The 19,981-nt window shown below is 40.3% G+C and overlaps 1 non-coding gene across 1 annotated transcript; it reads right to left on the reverse strand.

Moving 5' to 3' along the window:
- Positions 1–13,451: 13,451 nt before the first annotated feature.
- On the reverse strand, positions 13,452–13,558 carry LOC118997976 (U6 spliceosomal RNA). Its single transcript, XR_005068780.1, has one exon. It is a non-coding gene; the product is annotated as a U6 spliceosomal RNA (small nuclear RNA).
- Between the last annotated feature and the right edge of the window lie 6,423 nt (positions 13,559–19,981).

A 19,981-nucleotide genomic window follows, 5' to 3' on the forward strand; every position in this document is an offset into this window, starting at 1 on the left:
AATTGTTTGTCTTAGGTGAGATTCATCTCATTTCATTGCCAGAGTCATTTGAATTGAATTCTACATGCCGTGGAATCATCTAGATCCTTGGTGTGACTCTCCCGGTTGTGCTGTAGCCAACTGAGCAACTAGGGCCATAAACCTTTGAGGCGTTTCTTAGGTACCTGTTAAACCTGGAAGGTTTTGGAGGTAGATTTTGACACGAGGAGTTGAATTAGCAAGGCTTCAGAAAGCCTCTCAGCACTGTCCCATAAATGGCTGGTATAAACAATATGAAGGAGTAGAAAAGTGGGCAGAGGCATGATGTCTGCCAACATCTTATAAGACAAGATTGACTGGAAAAGACAATCAGACTCATGAACTTGTTGGCAGCGGCGAGAGGGGCACCAGGTGCTAGATTTGCTGGAATGAGACGGGACATAGGTTTGACAACCTCTGTTCTTGAGTTCTGGTTGGGAAAGAACTCAGAGCCACGACTCAAACTGTAAAAGAAAGTTTATTTAGAAACACACAGCCTTAGAAGAGATTGGCTCAGGAGAGCAGTTGCAGAGGGAAAAGTGTTAGGTCAGAGTCGCTCAAGAAACCAGATAGATGCAGCGAGCTAAGGAGCAGGGTTTATGAGGGGAATAAGAGGGAAAGTGGAGCCAAGCCAGGGAGGTTAAGACTCACTCGGTTGCTCTTAGGGCAGGGATTTTAAGCTCAAAACTCCGCAAAGGGTAACTGGCTGGAGTGTCCGAGTCTGATTGGCTAGAGCTGGTTGCTGGGTGCCCTTTCTCTGACCATTGTCCTTGATACATCTTGTCAGGCTCAAGTTAGAGCTGCATCCTGTTATGCCAGGTAGGCCAACCTCAGACCCCAATCTTAGCCAGGCATCTGTTTGTGCTGGGCAGAGTCGGCAGGCAGTGTCCCAGGCAGGCATCTTCCCAGGCTACAGTTTCCCACTATACAGTTTTCCTGCCTGGTGATTTTCCATTCCTCCTAGGCCTGCCTAGGTCTGTCAAAAAGAAGGGCCCCTGAACTTAGCAGAGAGGAAGGTAAAGGTAAGGGGGGTTGGCGGGGGACGGAAAAAGTGGGATGTGGGGCCCAGGAGGAGAGCTGCCCTGGATCCTCTGCCTCAAAGGTGTTTACGTGGAAGTCTCAGGGGAGCATCCCAATAGAATATTCATCAGCCTTCCTAGTGTGGCTTCCAGGGTCCTGGTCTCTACTGATGGGTCGGCACCAGGTCAAGGGGTCATTAGTCGGTGTAGCTGGTCCTGATGTCAGCCATGGAGTCACTTGTCTGGTTTTGCTGCTTTTCTGGGCCTGGAGCTGAAATGCAACTGAGGTCTAGATGCATTTGATGTGGGGTCAGAACCTCATTGTCCTGGGGGCTTCACACTTAAGTGTTATTCTCTGACCCCCTGTCTGTTCGCCCTCTAAGGTGTCTAACCTGCATGGCTAGCAACATGCCAGGGAGGAAGGGTTGGGGGAGGGTCCAAGCTGCCTGACCAGCCATATAAAAAGTCAGGGAATCCAAACCATGTGACCAGCGATATGCTAGGGGAGGAATGGTGCCCTGGGGTCAGCGTCCTTGTTTTCCCTGCTTTGCCTGTTGTTAGGCACCCAAGGTGTTCCACCCTGGGGACATTCCACCCTGGGGACGTTCCACCCTGGGGACAGTCTGTACCTCGCCCATTGTCCTTGCTCTACTCTTGTCTGTCTAACAGCCTATCACAGGCCTAGTTAGTGTATATCTAGTTGCATGTATTTTCAAACAATTCATGTATAGCAGGAAATTCATTCAACTCATTTTATATTAAAAGATGCAGTGAGTTCATGTCTCATTTGTATTCTTCACATCACTCTGGTCTTTATAGGGAGATTTAAGTACCTATGTATAGAACACCAACAACTTGAGAATGACTTACTTTGAACAAATCAGAACAATTGTGATGTTACCAGCAGTGTTGACAGCAAAATTGGACCTCGGTTCTTTTGTTTTAAGATTTTATTTATTTATTTTTAGAGATAAAAATATCTCCAGCAGGGAGGGCAAAGGAGAGGAAGAGAGACATTGATGTGAGAGACAAGCATCCATTGGTTGCCTCTTGCACACCCCCAGCTGGGGACCTAGCCTGCAACCCAGGTCCCTTTCACTTTGCAAAACGACGCCTAACCCACTGAGCCACACCAGCCAGGGCTGGACCTCAGTTCTTGAATTTGGCAAAGAATCCAAAGCCAAGAACTAAAATTAGAAGAGAAAGTTGATTCGTAAAGTTACAGAGGTAGTAGAAGTGAGCCTGCTAGGCTGTGGAGGCTCAGGAAACAAGGTTACAGAAGGGCCCTTGGGGTTTAGGAGAAAGAAAGGCAAAGGTAGGAAGTGTGGAGAGAAGAGGGGGAAGGGAAGGGAGCAGGTGTACTCCCAAGACGGAGAGCAGACACTGGGTCCTTTCACTTAAAGATTTTAAAGGCTGGGAGTATAGGGGAGGGTCTCGAAAGAATAGTCACCAGCTTTATGCTGATGCACCACAGTGAGATTTACTTCTCTGGCTTCATCTATCCTTGGGTGTGGCTGGGGCAAATGGCACTAATTGCGATTTTGTTATCCATCTCCCTGAGTGGGATGATTTAAGCTATTTACCCTGTGGTGGGGAAAAGTGTAAATGATTTCCTCCTAAGTGTCCTCGGTTAGGGAACCTAGACGTTCTTGATTTACAGCATTACTGTAAACTATTTGGCCATTTATCTGTCTCACTTTCCCTGTTCCACTTATCCTGGCTTAGCAGCCTGTCTCAGGGAGTACAACAATTTGTAATCCAGAATTTAAATAGCCCTGAGCCCAGTTGAAAGCCAGCTGAAAAATATCAGAAAATATTTAAAAGCCTAACCAGCTAATGGTACTCGTGGCAAAAGTGGAATGCGCCTTAAGAGATTTTGTGAGTTTCAAAACTGTGGTTGTTTTCTAATTATACCCGGAAAAGGTATTTAAGCAGGGATAGAAAAAGGTGTTACTGCACCAACTCCTCCTTGGACAACAAGAAAATAATCGAAAGCAACTCTATCGTTTGAGGACTATTTGACACAGGATATAAAGATTTTTTGTTGAGTTTTGATGGCTCCAGTGGCTGAGCAGGCAATTCTTTTAACTGTTCTGTTAGATTTTGCATTATTATATTTAATTGAGCAGTGTGTCAAGGACTAGGCCAGTCCATGAGCCTACAGTTCTAGGGAAGGGATTTCTTTTGTATCACTCTCAAAATTTGACCTGCCACTTTCTTGGAATGATCAAGAATCAGCTACCGCAGAGAAGAGTTCATCAGATAGAATTCAGGAGCTAAGAAAAATAAAATGTAATCTTATATGCTTTTTATTGATGGTATTTAAAATCACACAACTGGGTTTATTTGCTATATCTATAAAGTAGTGTTGGAATTTGAAAAGTACTACTTATGTGCACAGAAACAATACAATAATACTCAAATTTACAAAGGGATATAATAATCCATTTAACATGCAAATAGCTGTTTGTGAAATTGTAACAGTTAATATAACAAAAGTTTCATGAACACAGTACTAATGCATAGCAAAGTACAGCAATTAATTAAGCATTTCAAATTTATAAAGGTAAAGCCTTAATATCTGTAAATTTCTAAACATTTATCTCAGTGTTAACATGGTTTTACTTCAATGTTACCCTATTAGAAGATAGATTTTAAATGCTTCTCCTTCTTCAATACAGCATCATACCGTGAGAGGTGAAATGGGAACAACTAAATTTCTGTGCCATTTTTGCCCATTCTCATGAATCTGATGTAGCATTATTGCAGTGTCTAAGGTAGGCAGGTACTCTAAAGGATCTGCTGAATTGAATTCTTAGCTTCCAAAGAGCTGGTGTCATGTAAACAGCCTGTCTGCCAGAAAGCCATGTCTCTGGTTGAAAAACATTCCTGGACCAATAATTGAGAAATTAAGACTAGCTGCCAATGAAAACAGACTCCTCTGTAATTGACAGATGACAGTGTGACCTTTTGTATCAAGTCAAAATTTCTCAGGGAATAAGACCAGGTGTCATTATTTTCCTTTATCATTTCTAGCAAATACTAAAGTATTTTGGGTGTGAGTATCATTTGGTAGACCATATCCGCAAGAAGTTTTTGTTTGTTTGTTTGTTTTGTTTTGATCCTTCAAGGGGAAGCTTTAACTCCAATAATCCTAAAGCAGAGAGATCTGATCAGATCAGTGGGCAGGAGTAGGAGGGGCCACAGGAGGAGGATGCCTGAGACAATGGTAAACAGCCTGGGATGGAATTAGCTGAGAAGCCTGACGTGCCCAGAGCACATGGAGTTACGGGCCAGAAGATTTATGATGAAAGAGGGCAGAGACTGGCTCTCAGACTGTCTTCCTCCAGGATGTCTGGTGATCCTGCTACAGCTGCCTGCGTTTCCCAAAGCTCTGTGTGTTGGATGGGAGAAGAAACTCCGGGTGCAGTCTAGGGTCGGGCCAGTCTGGCAGAGGGTGGCAGGGTTGTTCTCCTTTGGGTGTTCTAGAGCGGACGGGCTCTGAGGCCTGCCCTTCTTCCCACATTCTGTAGCCTTATGTATCTTACCTTGTTGTAGTTTGTACGCTAACCCTATAGAAAAAAGATAATTAAAAACTAACAGGGGGAATGATGGGGAACTCAGGAGTTAAAGAGGTTAGCCTTCATTGATAGGCTTAAGTGATTAAAGCTGGAACTTGAGAGTGAAAGACGGTAGTCTTAATTGATAAGCCTAAGTGATGAATGCATGTGGAAAGCTTTTATTCCAAAATTGTATAGCTTTTGAGTAATGACTTCTTTCTTTTGTTGCCAAACCTTTGCCTCCGGAATTGCGACTAGAGGGTGGCCTCGGGCAGCAGGACGTACTTGCTGTTCGTAACAGTAGAACCTCCAGAGTCATTAACATCTAAATGATGAAATTATGTTAAAAATTACTTTTACTAGTAGGTTTTTAACATATTAGGCTTATTCTTTCTGACACCACTAAAATGCATGTCAGTTTTAAACACTGGCATGAGTTACCAGACAAGTAACTCCCAAGGGCAGTAATCTTCCAAATACTGAACTTTACTGAATGTAAATATCCCTGAGAGTGAAGTAAGAAAAGGAAAAGCCTTAAACTGGCAGGTCAACTACTCTCAAGATACTACACTTCTCAGAAGGAAATTTTCTTATGTTTGGAATTACCCCCTTTTTTCAGTTTCAGGTATTGGGAAAGGGACAATACACATTCTTTTAAAACATTTTTAATGTATTTTTTAAGATTTTACTTATTTATTTTAGACAGAGGGGAAGGAAGGGAGAAAGAGAGGGAGAGAAACATCAGTGTGTGGTGGCTTCTCACTCGCTCCCTACTGGAGACCTGGCCCACAACCCAGGCATGTGCCCTGGCTGGGAATTGAACCAGCGACCCTTTGGTTTGCAGGTCAGCACTCAATCCACTAAGGGGGCATGCAGGAGACAACCACACACTGATGTTTCCCTCTCTTTCTTCCTTCCTTCCCCTCTGTCTAAAAAATAAATACATAAAGACACACATATATAAGCCTTGACTGTGTTCCTCTCTAATATTTCATTTGGTACCTGCCTATGTTTTTCTGCTCATCAGAGAAACATTTTTTATAATCATTTTCTCTTGTAAACAAAGTTTATAAGATTTGTTTTATACTCAAGGAAGTTACTAGTATGTAAAGAGCTAAGTATGTACAAAGGCACATAAAAATCCTAAGTTTCTGATTTTGGATAATATTTTTTATCTCAGAAAAGTTTTGGGTCAGTATGAGAACATGAAAAGTCAGTCAGCAGCATGTCTTCTGCTTACCTACAATTAGTGCTTAATCGTATTATTTTTATTGATCCAAATCTTAGCTATATTTCAAGATATGGAATGATTCTTGCTTTTAAACATAAATATTTTTCATTTCAAGAAGCATGTGTTCAATGGTGTTTTAAATAAGTTTATATATTCCTAGCATTCTGTGTGATTTCCAAGTAGGCGTATAAATATCTTATGCAATGTTCCTGCTTGAGAGTGTACCGTCTACTTTACTGTGAATTCAGCTTCCTAGGATTTGAACATTCCACCTTCCTCCAAACAGAACAAAAAAACAAAACAGTTCTCCTCCCTTTAGTCTTTGTTTAGTTAATTTCACCCTTCAGGTATCCCTGCCCTACGTGATGAGATAAGTCCCCGCCCCACCACCCACTCTTCTATGTCTCTTCTTAACAGTACTGCTCCTAGGACTTCCGCCAAGATGGAGGCATAGGTGGAAACACTGTGCCTTCTCCCACAACCAAGTTTGAATACAACAAAGATTTGGAGAAACAAAGACATAACCAAAGGACAGAAAATTGAATTATACGGAAGTCCGACTACATCTAACTGTTCAATGGGGAAGGTAAGAGGGGCGGAGCCAGCAGTGAGCAGGGTCGGGCAGGACAGGGCCCCCGACCCAGGCGCGCAGGCAGATGGGAACCAGTTGGGGTGCGGGGCAGACCGCGGGCGCATATTCGCGCACAGTGAGACAGACCATGCAGGCCCCAGGGGGCGAGGGCTGACGGCGGTGGCACACTCGCGTGCAGTGGGACGAAATGCCTGGGCCCAGTGACGGCAGCAACTGCGGCACCGGTTAGGGCCGTGGCGGCAGGCGGCGGACAGGACGCCATAGTCCCTCTTTGACCCCGCCCCACATACAACGTCACAACCCAGCGACTTAGTTGCCCTGTTTTAGTGAACAATTTAGGGCTCTGATCCTGCTATGGGACAGGCATGAACAACCCGAGAGATGGCGCGAGAAGAACTCAAAGTCCCAGAGCCAATAACTCTAAGCGACCAACAGATTGCCAGCCTCTCAGAAGCACAATTCAGGACATTATTTATCAGGATGCTCACAGAACTGGTAGATTATAGTCACAAATTAGAGGAACAAAGTCACAAATTAGAGGAACATATGAAGGCTAAACTAATTGAAATGAAGGGAGATGCACAGGAAACCAATAGTGATGGAAAGGAAACGGGGACTCAAATCAAGGGAGTGGACCAGAAGGAAGAACAAAACATCCCACCAGAAAGGAATGAAGAAATGAGAATTCAAAAAAATGAGGAGAGGCTTAGGAACCTCCAGGACATCTTTAAACGTTCCAACATCCGAATTATAGGGGTACCAGAAGGGGGAAAGAAACAGCCACGAGTGGAAAACATATTTGAACAAATAATAAAGGAGAACTTCCCCAGTCTGGCAAAGGAAATAGACTTCCAGGAAATCCAGGAAGCTCAGAGAGTGCCAAAGAAGTTGGACCCAAGAAGGAACACACCAAGGCACATCATAATTACATTAGCCAAGACCAAAATGAAGGAGAGAATCCTAGAAGCATCAAGGGATAAGGGGACAGTCACCTACAAAGGAGTACCCATCAGACTGTCAGCGGATTTCTCAAAAGAGACCTTACAGGCAAGAAGGGGCTGGAAAGAAGTATTCCAAGTCATGAAATCCAAAGACCTACAGCCAAGATTGCTTTATCCAGCAAAACTTTCATTTAGAATGGAAGGACAGATAAAGTGCTTCTCAGATAAGGTCAAGTTCAAGGAGTTCATCATCACCAAGCCCTTATTATATGAAATGCTAAAGGGACTTATATAAGAAAAAGAAGATGAAAAATATTAACAGTGAAAAGACAGCAAACACACAGTTATTAACAACCACACCTAAAACAAAAGCAAACCAAGAGGACAGCTAGATCAGGAGTGGAACAATAGAAATGAAGAACACATGGAGGGTTAGAAACAGGGGGGTGGGAGGGGGAGAAGGGGGGAGAAGGCACAGAAAATAGCATAGATGGTAGGTAGAAAATAGATAGGGGGGAGGGCGAGAATAGTGGGGGAAATATAGAATCCAAAGAACTTGAGACACGTGGTTATAAACTAAGGGGGGGAGAATGGTGGGGGAGGGAGGGTGCGGGTGGAGGGGAATGAAGGGGGGGAATAGAACAACTGTAATGGTATAATCAATAAAATATATTTAAAAAAAAAGAGTACTGCTCCTAGTTGTAAGGTTCTGTTTGCAGATATTGGCTCCATGCCTATTCTCCCTTTGCACCAGAAGACATGCTAGAAAAGTGACATGCCGATTTTGTGTTTGTTTGTTTGCTCACCTAGTGGCTTCCAGAATGACTACCATAGAATAAGTGCAAATATGCCTGTTTTTGGAATGCATAGATGGATAGATAGACAAATAAAGCAGCTTCATGTGTGCAGTTTGTTTATTTTTTTAAATAATAATTATTTTTTAAAGATTTTATTTATTTATCTTTAGAGGGGAAGGGAAGGAGAGAGGGAGAGAAATATCGATGTATGGTTGCCTCCCCTCGAGGGTCCCCTGCTGGGAACTGGCCTGCAAGCCAGGCATGTGCCCTGACTGTGAATCGAACCATAATCTTCTGCTTCACAAGCCCATGCTCAAAGTTGAATCTGTAGCAAACCTGTGGGTGAGCCTTTTTTTGTGTGTGTGTGTGACTGAATGGATTTATTTATTTATTTATTTATTTATTTATTTTTCAAGTGCAGTTTTCTGTCTATTATTCCCATCCCACCCCACCCCCCCGTGCTCCCCCGTCCCTCCCATTTCCACCCTTCTCAGTTGTTGTCCATGTATCCTTTCTATATATTTCTCTAAATCCCTCCACTATTTCCCCTGAAATTCCCTCCCCTCTTCCCTCTGGTCACCATCAGCCTGTTCTCTATTTCAGTGTCTTTGGTTATATTTTGCTTGATTGTTTGTTTCGTTGTTTAGCTTCCTGTTAAAGGTGAGATCATATGGTATTTGTCCTTCAACACCTGGCTTATTTCACTCAGCATAATGCTTTCCAGTTCCATCCATGTTGTTGCAAAAGGTAGGAGCTCCTTCTTTCTTTCTGCGGCATAGAATTCCATTGTGTATATGTGCCGTAGTTTTTTGATCCATTCATTTACTGAAGGGCACCAAGGTTGCTTCCAACTCTTGGCTATTGTAAATTGTGCTGCTATGAACATTGGGGTGCATATGTTCTTTGGGATTGGTGTTTTAGGGTTCTTAGGATACAATCTTAGCAGTGGAATTGCTGGGTCAAAAGACAGGTGCAATTTTAGTTTTCTTAGAAAATTCCATACTGTTTTCCATAATGGTTGCACCAATCCGAAATCCCACCAACAGTGGACCAGAGTCCCCTCTTCCCCACACCCTCTCCAACATTTGTTGTTTATTGCTTTGTTTATGATAGCCATTCTCACCGGTGTAAAGTGGTATCTCATTGTAGTTTTAATTTGCATCTCTCTGATAGCTAGCGATATTGAGCATCTCTTCATGTGTCTCTGGATCCTCTGTATGTCCTCCTTGGAGAAGTATCTGTTCAAGTCCTTTCTCCATTTTTTAATTGGGTTAGTTGTCTTCTTAGAGTGGAGTTGTGGGAGTTCTTTGTATATTTTGGAGATTCAACCTGTGTCTGAGGTATCATTGGCAAATGTTTTCCCATACAGTTGGTTGTCTTTTTATTTTAATGTTGTTTTCTTTAGCCATGCAGCAGCTTTTTATTTTGATGAGATCACATTTGCTTATTCTTTCCTTTATGTCCCTTGTTCTAGGAAACATATCAGTAAAAATGTTGCTGCATGAAATATTTGATATTTTCCTACAAATGTTCTCCTCTAGGACTTTAATGGTGTCACGGCTTATATTTAAGTCTTTTATCCACCTTCAATTTATTTTGGTGTATGGTATAAGTTGGTGCTCGAGTTTCATTTTTTAAAAGTTTTTTTTAAGATTTTTATTTATTTATCTTTAGAGGGGAAGGGAAGGAGAGAGGGAGAGAAATATCAATTTACGGTTGCCTCTGGTGAGTCCCCGGCTGGGAACTGGCCTGCAACCCAGGCATGTGCCTTGACCGGGAAGTGAACCACGATCGTGTGGTTCGCAGGCCCGTGCTCAGTCCACTGAGCAACACCAGCCAGGGCTCGAGTTTCATTTTTTTTGCAGGTATCTGTCCAGTTCTCCCAACACCATTTGTTGAAGAGGCTATCTTTACCCCATTTTATGTTACTGCCCCCTTTGTTGAATATTAATTGACTGTAGAGAGTTGGGTTTATTTCTGGGTTCTCTGTTCTGTTCCATTGGTCTATGTGCCTGTTTTTATGCCAGTACCAGGCTGTTTTGATTACAGTGGCCTTGTAATACAGTTTGATATCAGGTATTGTGATCCCTCCTACTTTGTTCTTCTTTCTCAACATTGCAGCTGCTATTCGGGGTCTTTTATGGTTCCATATAAATTTTTGAAGTGATTGTTCTATGTCTGTGAAATATGCCATTGGTACTTTAATAGGTATTGCATTGAATCTGTAAATTGCTTTGGGTAGCATGGACTTTTTGATGATGTTAATTTTTCCAATCCATGAACACGGCATATGTTTCCATTTGTTTGTGTCTTCCTTGATTTCTTTCTTCAGTGTTGTGCAGTTTTCTGCATACAGGTCTTTAACCTACTTGGTTAGGTTTATTCCCAGATATTTTATTTTTCTTTTTGCTATATTGAATGGGATTTTTTCTTGATTTCTGCTTCTGCTGATTCATTGTTAGTATACAAAAATGCCTTTGATTTATGGATATTGACTTTGTAACCGACTGTTTTGCCAAATTCACTTATTAGTTCAAGCAGTTTTTTGGTAGAGTCTATAGGATTTGCCATGTACACTATCATGTCATCTGCAAACAATGCCAGTTTTGTTTCTTCCTTTCCAATTTAAATGCCTTTTATTTCCTTTTCTTGCCTGATCACTGAGGCTAAAACTTCCAGTACTATATTAAATAGAAGTGGTGAAAATGGACAACCTTGTTTTGTTCCTGATCTTAGTGGAAAAGCTTTTAGTTTTTGCCCATTGAGTATGATGTTGGCTGTAGGTTTTTCATATATGGCCTTTATTATATTGAGGAATGCTCCCTCTATTCCCACTTTGCTGAGTACCTTTATCATAAATGGGTGTTGTACATTATCAAAAGCTTTTTCTGAATCTATTTATATGACCATGTGGTTTTGTCTTTGCTTTTGTTTATGTGGTGTATTACATTTACTGATTTGTGGATATTGAACTATCCTTGCATCCCTGGGATGAATCCCACTTGGTCGCGGTGTATGATCTTTTTGATGTATTGTTGGATAGATTTGCCAATATTTTGTTGAGGATTTTAGCGTCTATGTTCATCAGCAATATTGGCCTGAAGTTTTCTTTCTTTGTTGTGTCTCTATGTGGTATTCGAATTAGGATGATGCTGGCTTCATAAAAAGAGTTTGGGAGTTTCCCGTCATTTTGGATTTTTTGGAATAGTCTGTGAAGAATAGGGGTTAGCTTTTATTTAAAAGAATTGTAGTATTCTCCTGTGAAACCTTCTGGTCCAGGGCTTTTGTTTGATGGGAGTTTTTTAATTACTTCTTCAATTTCACCTGCTGTTATTAACCTGTTCAGGTTTTCTGATTCTTTTTCATTGTGTTTTGGAAGCTTATATTTTTCTAGAAATTTGTCCATTTCACCTAGGTTTTCAAATTTCTTGGCATACAGTTCTTCATAGTAATTTCTCACTATCCCTTCTATTTCTGTGGTATGAGTTGTAATCTCTCCTCTTTCATTTCTGATTGTGTTTATTTGTGCCCTCTCTCTTCTTTTCTTAATGAGCCTACTTGGTATGATTGGTATGATTTCAATTTTCCTGAATTTGTTGAGGCTCGTTTTGTGTCCTATCATGTAGTCTATCTTGTAAAATGTCCCATGTGAATTTGAAAAGAATGTGTATTTCTCTTCTTTGGAATGAAGGGCTCTATATATATATATCAGTCAAGTCCATTTCAGCTAGGGAGTTGTTTAGTGCAGCTATATCTTTGTTGATATTTTGTTTCGAAGATCTGTCCATTTTTGACAGTGGGGTTTTAAAGTCCCCTACTATAATTGTGTTGCTGTCAATATCTTTCTTGAGGTCCTCTAAGATTTTCTTTATATATTTGGGTGCTCCCATGTTGAGTACATATATATTTATAATGTTAATGTCTTCTTGGTGGATTCTTCCCTTGAGTATTATGAAGTGACCTTCTGGGCCTCTCTTTATGGCCCTTTTTTTGAAATCTATTTTGTCTGATATTAGAATTGCTACCCTGGCTTTTTTTTCTTGATCATTTGCTTGGAAAATTTGTTTCCAGCCTTTCACTTTTATTCTGTGATGATCTTTTGTCCTGAGGTGGGTCTCCTGTAGGCAGCATATGTGTGGGTCATGCTTTCTTATCCATTCAGCTATTCTATGTCTTTTGATTGGAGCATTTAATCCATTTACATTTAAGGTTATTATTGATAGGTGCTTATTCATTGCCATTTTTGTACCAGAGTTCCTCTCCGTATCTCTCTTTTCCTTCCTTTCCTTAAAGCAGCCCTTTTAGTAATTCTTGTAGAGCTGGTTCGGTAGAAACATATTCCTTTCTACTTCTTTTGTCTTGGAAGCTCTTTATTTGGCCTTCTATCTTGATTGAGAGCCTTGCTGGGTACAGTAGCCTTGGTTGTAGGCCTCTGGTTTTCATTACTTGGAATATTTCTTGCCATTCTCTTCTTGTTTGTAGTGTTTCCATGGAGAAGTTGGTAGCCAACCTTATTGGGGCTCCCTTGTATGTTACTTCCTTTTTCTCCCTTGCTGCCTTTAAGATTCTCTCTTTGTCTTGGAATTTTGCCATTTTAATCATGATGTGTCTTGAAGTGGGCCTCTTTGGGTTCCTCTTGAATGGGACTCTGTGATTCCTGGATTTGTGTAACTTTTTTCTCACCAAATTAGGAACATTTTCCATCATTACTCTTTCAAGTAGGATTTCCATCCGTTGTTCTTCTTCTTCTCCTTCTGGTATTTCTATTATTCAGATATTATTACGTTTCATATTGTCTTGCATTTCTCTTAATTCCTCTTTATTCTTTTTGATCCTCTTTTCACTTTCTTGCTCTTTCTGGGGGATTCTTTCTACTGTGTCCTCCAACTCGCTGATCCGATCTTCCCCCTCATTGATCCTGCTTATCATTCCTTCTGCTGTGTTCTTCAGTTCCGAAACTGTATTCTTCATTTCCTCTTGGCCTTTGCTGATAGTTTCTATTTCCATTTTCATGTTGATATAGTTTGTGGAGAGTTCATTGTAGCTCCCCTCTAGTTTCTGGTAGCTCCCCTCTAGTTTCTGGTAGCTCATTGTGAGCTCATTGAATTTCCTTATAACTAGTGCTTTGAATTCAATATCTGATAGCTGACTTGCCTCTCTTTCATCTAATATTATTTCTGAGACTTCCACCTTTTCTTTCATTTGGGCACTGTTTCTTTGTCTTCTCATTGTTTATGAGGCTCTTCTTGTTAGCCTCTGTTTCTTAAATTGATCTGTTCTGACTCCCTGGGTTTATAGTGTGGAATGCTTCACAAATTTGTGTGTCATCCTTGCACAGGGGCCATGCTAATCTTCTCTGTATCGTTCCAATTTTAGTATATGTGCTGCCGAAGCGAGCACTGGGTGAGCCTTTTGAAGGCAGAACTGTAGTGTTAGTCATCCGTGTATGCTAAAAGCCTAGTTCACTTGCAGAAACAGAGTGGAAAGTTTTCCTGAATTGAAATGAAAGATAAATAACAACAAATTGATAACTTCTCTTACTCATGCAGTTCCTTTCTTTTCCTTTCACTCACTATTTTAACAAATATTTATTGATCACCTACCAGGATGCAGTAATTATGCTAAGTGGTGGAGATTAACTGAGTTAATATCTGTGAAGTGCTCAGAATAGTGCCTGACACAGAAGAAAGCCTGTTGAATGAAATAGAATTAAAGTAAACAATGCTGTCACACACACTCTGGTACTGTATTATTTCACTGTGGCTGACTCATGGAGCAATGATGAAATAAACTTGGCCTCTGTCCTCACAAAGTGAAGGCCACACAGCTTACACTCTAATAGGAAGAAAGTTACAAGGAGATTTTTAAAAATTTAGTTTAGCATGATTGCTTTTATGAAAGAGGTAAGTGCAAGGAATAATGGTGGCGCAAAGGACAGTGATCAATTAAGCCTAGGCAAAGAAACTTCCCAGAAAATGAGCCACTTAATTTGGACCTTGAATGATGGGGATTCTCTAGGCAGACAAATTGAGGGGGTGCAAGAAGAAAGAATAAAATAGATGTTTTCTTCTACTAACTAATGAAATCTAGCCGAGTATGGGCAGTTGCTTCACTGTCATTTTAGAATCCTCTGGGTATTGCTGATGAAGCTGGATATTAAGGACGCTGTAAATCTTAAATGTCCAGGATTCCTTCTCAGGTCTGACCCCTAGTGTCTTAAATGGTAAATACATGGCCAAGTTGTAATAGAACACCAATTCAGAAGAGTTTTATTGGAGACTGTTCTCTAAAGCAGCAATTTTCAACCTGTTTTGTGGTGGACTCCGGCCAGCAGAGTCCGCCTGTTTTGGCTGATGATGATAATGAATGCACAGGTGACAGCAATCCTGTGGAGAAGAAGGGAGCAGCACAGCCACTCTCCCAAGGGGAGAGTGCCTATGGGTGCCTTGGTCACTCCCTTAAGGGGAGAGTACCCCAAACCTTGCCTGGACAGGCTTTTATTGTTTTCTTGGGATTTTACATTAGAGAAAGATTTATTATCTATTACATATACTATTACTGTCTACATTTTAGGTACGATCAAGAAAATGAAAATAACATGCAGAGGGAAATGGCCATGAGCTGATCAGCTCTGTCCTTGGGAAAATTCAAGCAGGCTTTGGGTATTACGTTGAAGATAGACAATACACATTTGTTGTTTTAGACCAGGGTGATGGGGCTTTAGCAAGAGCAAGCCATAACAGTCTGTATGCATTTTCTAGGCCTGATTCCCATGGGAAAACTCGGTTTGAAGGTCTGGCTCCTGCCCACTTCATTTCTGTAGGGTTTTCATACAGAGCTGAGTCACATTTGCCAGACTTAAACTGGTCCCCTACACTGTTTCATCTCATAGCACATATAAACTAATTACTAAAATTCTCTGGCACACCAACAAGATATATCTTTTGCCAATCTGACCAAAAATAGATATAATTTTGATTCATTCACACTGGATGGTTATTTCTTGCTGTGGACCCTGCCTCACAGTGTCCACAACATTATGGATGAGATAAGATACATTCACATGGACTACTGAGTCCTGTGGAGGAAAAGGGACAGCATGGCTACTCCCTCAAGGGGGGAGAACCTCAGAGTGGCCTGGCCACTCTCTGAAGGGGAAAGAGAGCTGACCCTTGCCCTGACAGGTTTTTATTGAATTTCAATTAGCACAGGAGTACAGGTAAACTTCATTAATCACTGACAGGCAGTAAGAATCAAACAATAGAATACAAAGAACTCTGAAGGCCTATTCTGAGTCAGAGTCTGTTAGCTAAAGGGCTATAAAACTTTGGGAAACAAATTCATTTTCTGCCCGGGACTTTATCATTTAATTTAGAGTATTCTTAGCAAAGCAGATTTCACAGGATTTTATATATTCTTTCTTAGGCCTGATCACCTGGGGAACCCACCCTTTCCAGCACAGGGCTGCACTGCCCTCTGTCATTGTTTCAGGCTTAAGTCAGGCAGGGAAGTAAGGCAGCCAAGAGATTAGGAGACTTCTCACAGACAGAATGAGGACTCAGGCTATGTCAAAGTCAACGGACAAGGGTCCATCACCCCCTTTTGCTGTAGCCCCCCAAGTTCTTCCCTGGAGTCTCCCCATGATCATGCCTGTCTCAGGTCATCCCTCCCTTGAGGAATCTTACCTGTCATTGGCTAACACATCAAACATTGGGGGCCAGTTGTGGAAGAAATAGAAGTAAAAGGAGCAGAAGCAGTGCTTCTGCCAGGGAGATAAACTTTGTCTCCTTAGTGGCTTATGGTACCAAGGTCACTCACTCAGCCTTAGCCATGGCCGGGGGGTGGGGGGTGGAGGGGGTTACAGCTTCTGAAACCTTGAAGGGGCAGTTCTCAATAATTGGTTTGTTGACTGTCATTTTTTATTTGACAGTCTAAGGGAAAAGAGGTCAGTGCTCCTGACAGTAGTTTTAAAAGTCCTTGTGGCACACTGAGTGAAGACCATGGCTCTAAAACCTTTTTAAGAAATAATAGGCCCTGGCTGGCGTAGCTCAGTGGATTGAGTGTGGGCCTGCAAACCAGACGATTGGGGTTCGATTCCCATCCAGGGCACATGCCTGGGTTGCAGGCCGGTTCCTTGCAGGCTAACTCCCAGCAGGGGATGCACAAAAGGCAACCATACATTGATGTTTCTCTCCCTCTCTCCTTCCCCTCTAAAGATATATAAATAAATAAATAATTTTTTTAAAAAGTTGACTTTAAAAAAAAAGAAATAATAAAACTTATTCTTATTAATACTAATATTTCAGGGCCATTTTCACTGTAAGTTCAGTTGGTAATTAGAAACATCTCCCCATACTGCCTTGCCCTGTTGCTATTTGGTATCAGTAACTATTCATCTGAATTTTGTCTACTCTACGCCAAAGTAATTTGTTGAGTTTTAAAAATTCTGTCAGAAACAATTGTTTTGTTATATGAATAATGTAAGTTTCCCCCAAAGTGACTTCTTACAGTTATAAATTATAACTTTTATAAAAGTGACTTATTATAGTTAAGAACTATATAGTTCACTGTTTCTACCTTCACATGGCATGAAAATGCCTGTCTTGAAAACTGATAATTTAGATAAGAAATAACTTAGATAAGAAAGGGCACAAGGAAATAGCTCAAAAACATTGCCTTCTGACACACAGCTCAGTGAAAACAATTGAATTCACTCTTCTTTTTTCTTTACTCCCAAACTGACCACTTTCTTTATAGTTGGGATGGGAGGTGCAGAAATAGACTTTAAACCTGAACTTTGGGGGTTAATGAGTGCATTCTAGTGAAAGAGCTGCGTAATGTTTTTGTTGTTGGTTAATTTATTCATTTATTTTTATTGTTCACACTATTACAAATATTCCCCATTTTTCTCCCCTTTGCCTTGCTCCAAGCAGCCCTTGCCTCTACCCACTGTCCCCCACCTCCACCCCCACCCCTCGCCTCCACCCACCACATTGTTGTCTATGTCCATGGGCCATGCATATCTGCATACATGTTCTTTTTTAATGTTATTTTAATTGTTTGCATATATGTTCTTGAGCTAATCTCTTCCATCGCCTCTTGCCCTCCACTGTGACAGCTGTTGGTCTGTCCCATGTATCATTGCCTCTGGTTTTATTTTGTTCATCCATTTATTTTGTCCATTAGATTCCACATGGGTGAAATCATATGGTATTTGTCTCTCTCTGACTGGCTTAATTAACTTAGCATAATGTTCTCCAGGTCCATCCATGCTGTCACAAAGGGTAACCCTTTTTTCTTTTATATGTCCACATAGAATTTCACTGTGTAAATATACCACAGCTTTTTTATCTATGCATCTACAGATGGTTTCCACCAGTAGAATTACAGTCTTACCAAATCTGCCCTGATTTCAACAGCTTTGCTAAACAACTGTGGATATACTCAGAATTATCTCTCATGTTTCACAATATATGTGTGTGTGTTTTCTCCCCAAGCTCCACAGGAAGAAAACAACTGTTTGTTCTCTATCTTCTGAGTTTACTTTATGAGTAAGTCAGATGAGTCCATTGAAATCATAAGCATTTATTGAGTACCTACTATGTGCTGGGAATGTTGTTTCATACTGGACATACAGAGATGTATAGGACAGTTTCTGACCTGAAGGAGCCCATAGACTACTTGGGGACACTAAATATGAAGCAAAAATCTGGAGCAATACAACTTGCAACTACTTTAAGAGGGGCATAAAGTGCCATGAATACAATTTTCTTTTCCAGTGGGAGTCTACACAGAAAATAATTTAAGTGACTATTTATGGCCACTTATAGAGGCCATACAGATTTACTATGTATCTAGAATAGTACTAGTTGCATACTATTCTTATTTTTCATTTTCTTTTTATGTTTTTAATTTTTTTATCCTCACCCAGTAGCATTTTTCATTGCTTTTAGAGAGAGGGGAAGGGAGAGAGAGAAACATCAATGTGAGAGAGAAACATTGATTTATTGCCTCCTGAATGCACCCCAACCAGGGATTGAACCCGTAACCTTTTGTTTGCAGCATGACACTCCAACCAACTAAGCCACACCAGCCAGGGTGGTGTGCTCTTTCAAGAATACAGACTATTCTTGAAAGAATTGATGGAATAGTCACTTAAATTATTTTCTGTTTTCTTGATTAAGAGGAATACTGGTGTACTTAAACAAAATACTTATTGTTTTGCCTTTTTGTGTACCTGTCAGTATATGATAATCTCTACTAAACTAATTTATAGCTCTGGCCTAATCTACTGATTTTGGTCATATATGTTACCATACTGGCTTTTATATATTACTGCAGCATGTCTCAAAGAATCCTACATAAAACTCATTTCCTTAAGATGTTGTAATGTTACAGAAAAATGAAGCGACCAGACACCGAGGGTTCAGGAGCACAATCTTTATTTACGTGCACGGGCCCAGAGGGTGATCTCCAAATTCTGAGCCCCGAACAAAGGGCTCCTGGGGTTTTTATAACCTGTAGGACCTTCCTGTCTACATAGAGGAAGCAGGTTACAGAAGTGGAATGTGGAAGTTATGTCTATTTCCTTATTTGGGGATATCTGAGGTGCTATGCCTCTCATTGGCTGCACAGCAGAAGCAGGTTACAGAAGCAGAATGAGGAAGTTAAGACTCTCCTACGGGGCATTCTTAGGCTAGTGGAAAAGGGATTTTTCTTTATCAGTAAGGTAAGAGGGTTTGCTGCATGCACAATTACATTTTTAGGTAAATGAAAAAGCATATATAGCATATGTATTTCTTTTCAGAGATTAGCAGTTGATATTAGCATATTAAAACTTTGAGAAATCTTGTTTAACACATCATTTCCCAAACATAATTGATATCTGATTATATATAAACTCCCATGCTTCGTGGTAGATCTATTAACTTCACATGGGAATGTTCACAGATACTTTGAGAAATTCTGTGTTTTAACATGTTTTGAAGGTGCTAATTTTCATTATAATCACACTAATCACACATATTTTAGTTAAGATAATTAAATGTTTACTCACAACCATCTCTAAGTTAAGGAGTCATTTTTCAGACAATATTATCTGTAAAAGTCTCATGTAATTGAAGGCTTTACACGATTCTTCATAATACACTTTAATATCTATTATCACATGCTCACTTTTTTATAGATTGTAGTATTTAGAGAATGTCATAATGAGAAAAATATAACAGTTTGGAGGTTTGAAACTTAGTTTTACCATATGTACATATACTTACATTTATAAAGATACACAAATATACACATAAACCAATGTTCTGTATTTCAATTCTTATTTCCTACACTATAAATTCATTTGAAGATGCTTTTATATAATATAATTATGTGAATTGGTATCAGATTATTAAAAGTAAATGATAAGCATTGTCACTGTGATTTTAAAATCACTATGCCTAAAAAGAAAATGGAGCTAGGTGACTCATTGTATGTGAAGTTTTAGAACTCCTCACAGCAGGCAATTTATGCAAAACAAATTGACATATTTAAACATTCAAAATATTATTTAAAAGTCACAAAGATTTCCTCAATATTATATTGTTACTTGTTACAATTCCCAATTTATTAGCCAGTAGACACTGAAATAGATTATTTTCATGTTCAAATGGTGAATTATAAAGGAGTTTCATTAGTAAGGAAAACAGACTTGCATTGTAATTTGACTTAAACTGAAAATGAAGCAAAACAAAAACAGCTCAGGTGGATTTAACATAGAGAAGTTAGTCAGATGACTCTACTAACTTGCAATTAGTTCTGCTATGTACTAACTTT

Source organism: Sturnira hondurensis, unplaced genomic scaffold (genome assembly GCF_014824575.4).
Source record: "Sturnira hondurensis isolate 20B ecotype Veracruz unplaced genomic scaffold, ASM1482457v3 Scaffold0013541, whole genome shotgun sequence".
NCBI lineage: Eukaryota > Metazoa > Chordata > Mammalia > Chiroptera > Phyllostomidae > Sturnira > Sturnira hondurensis.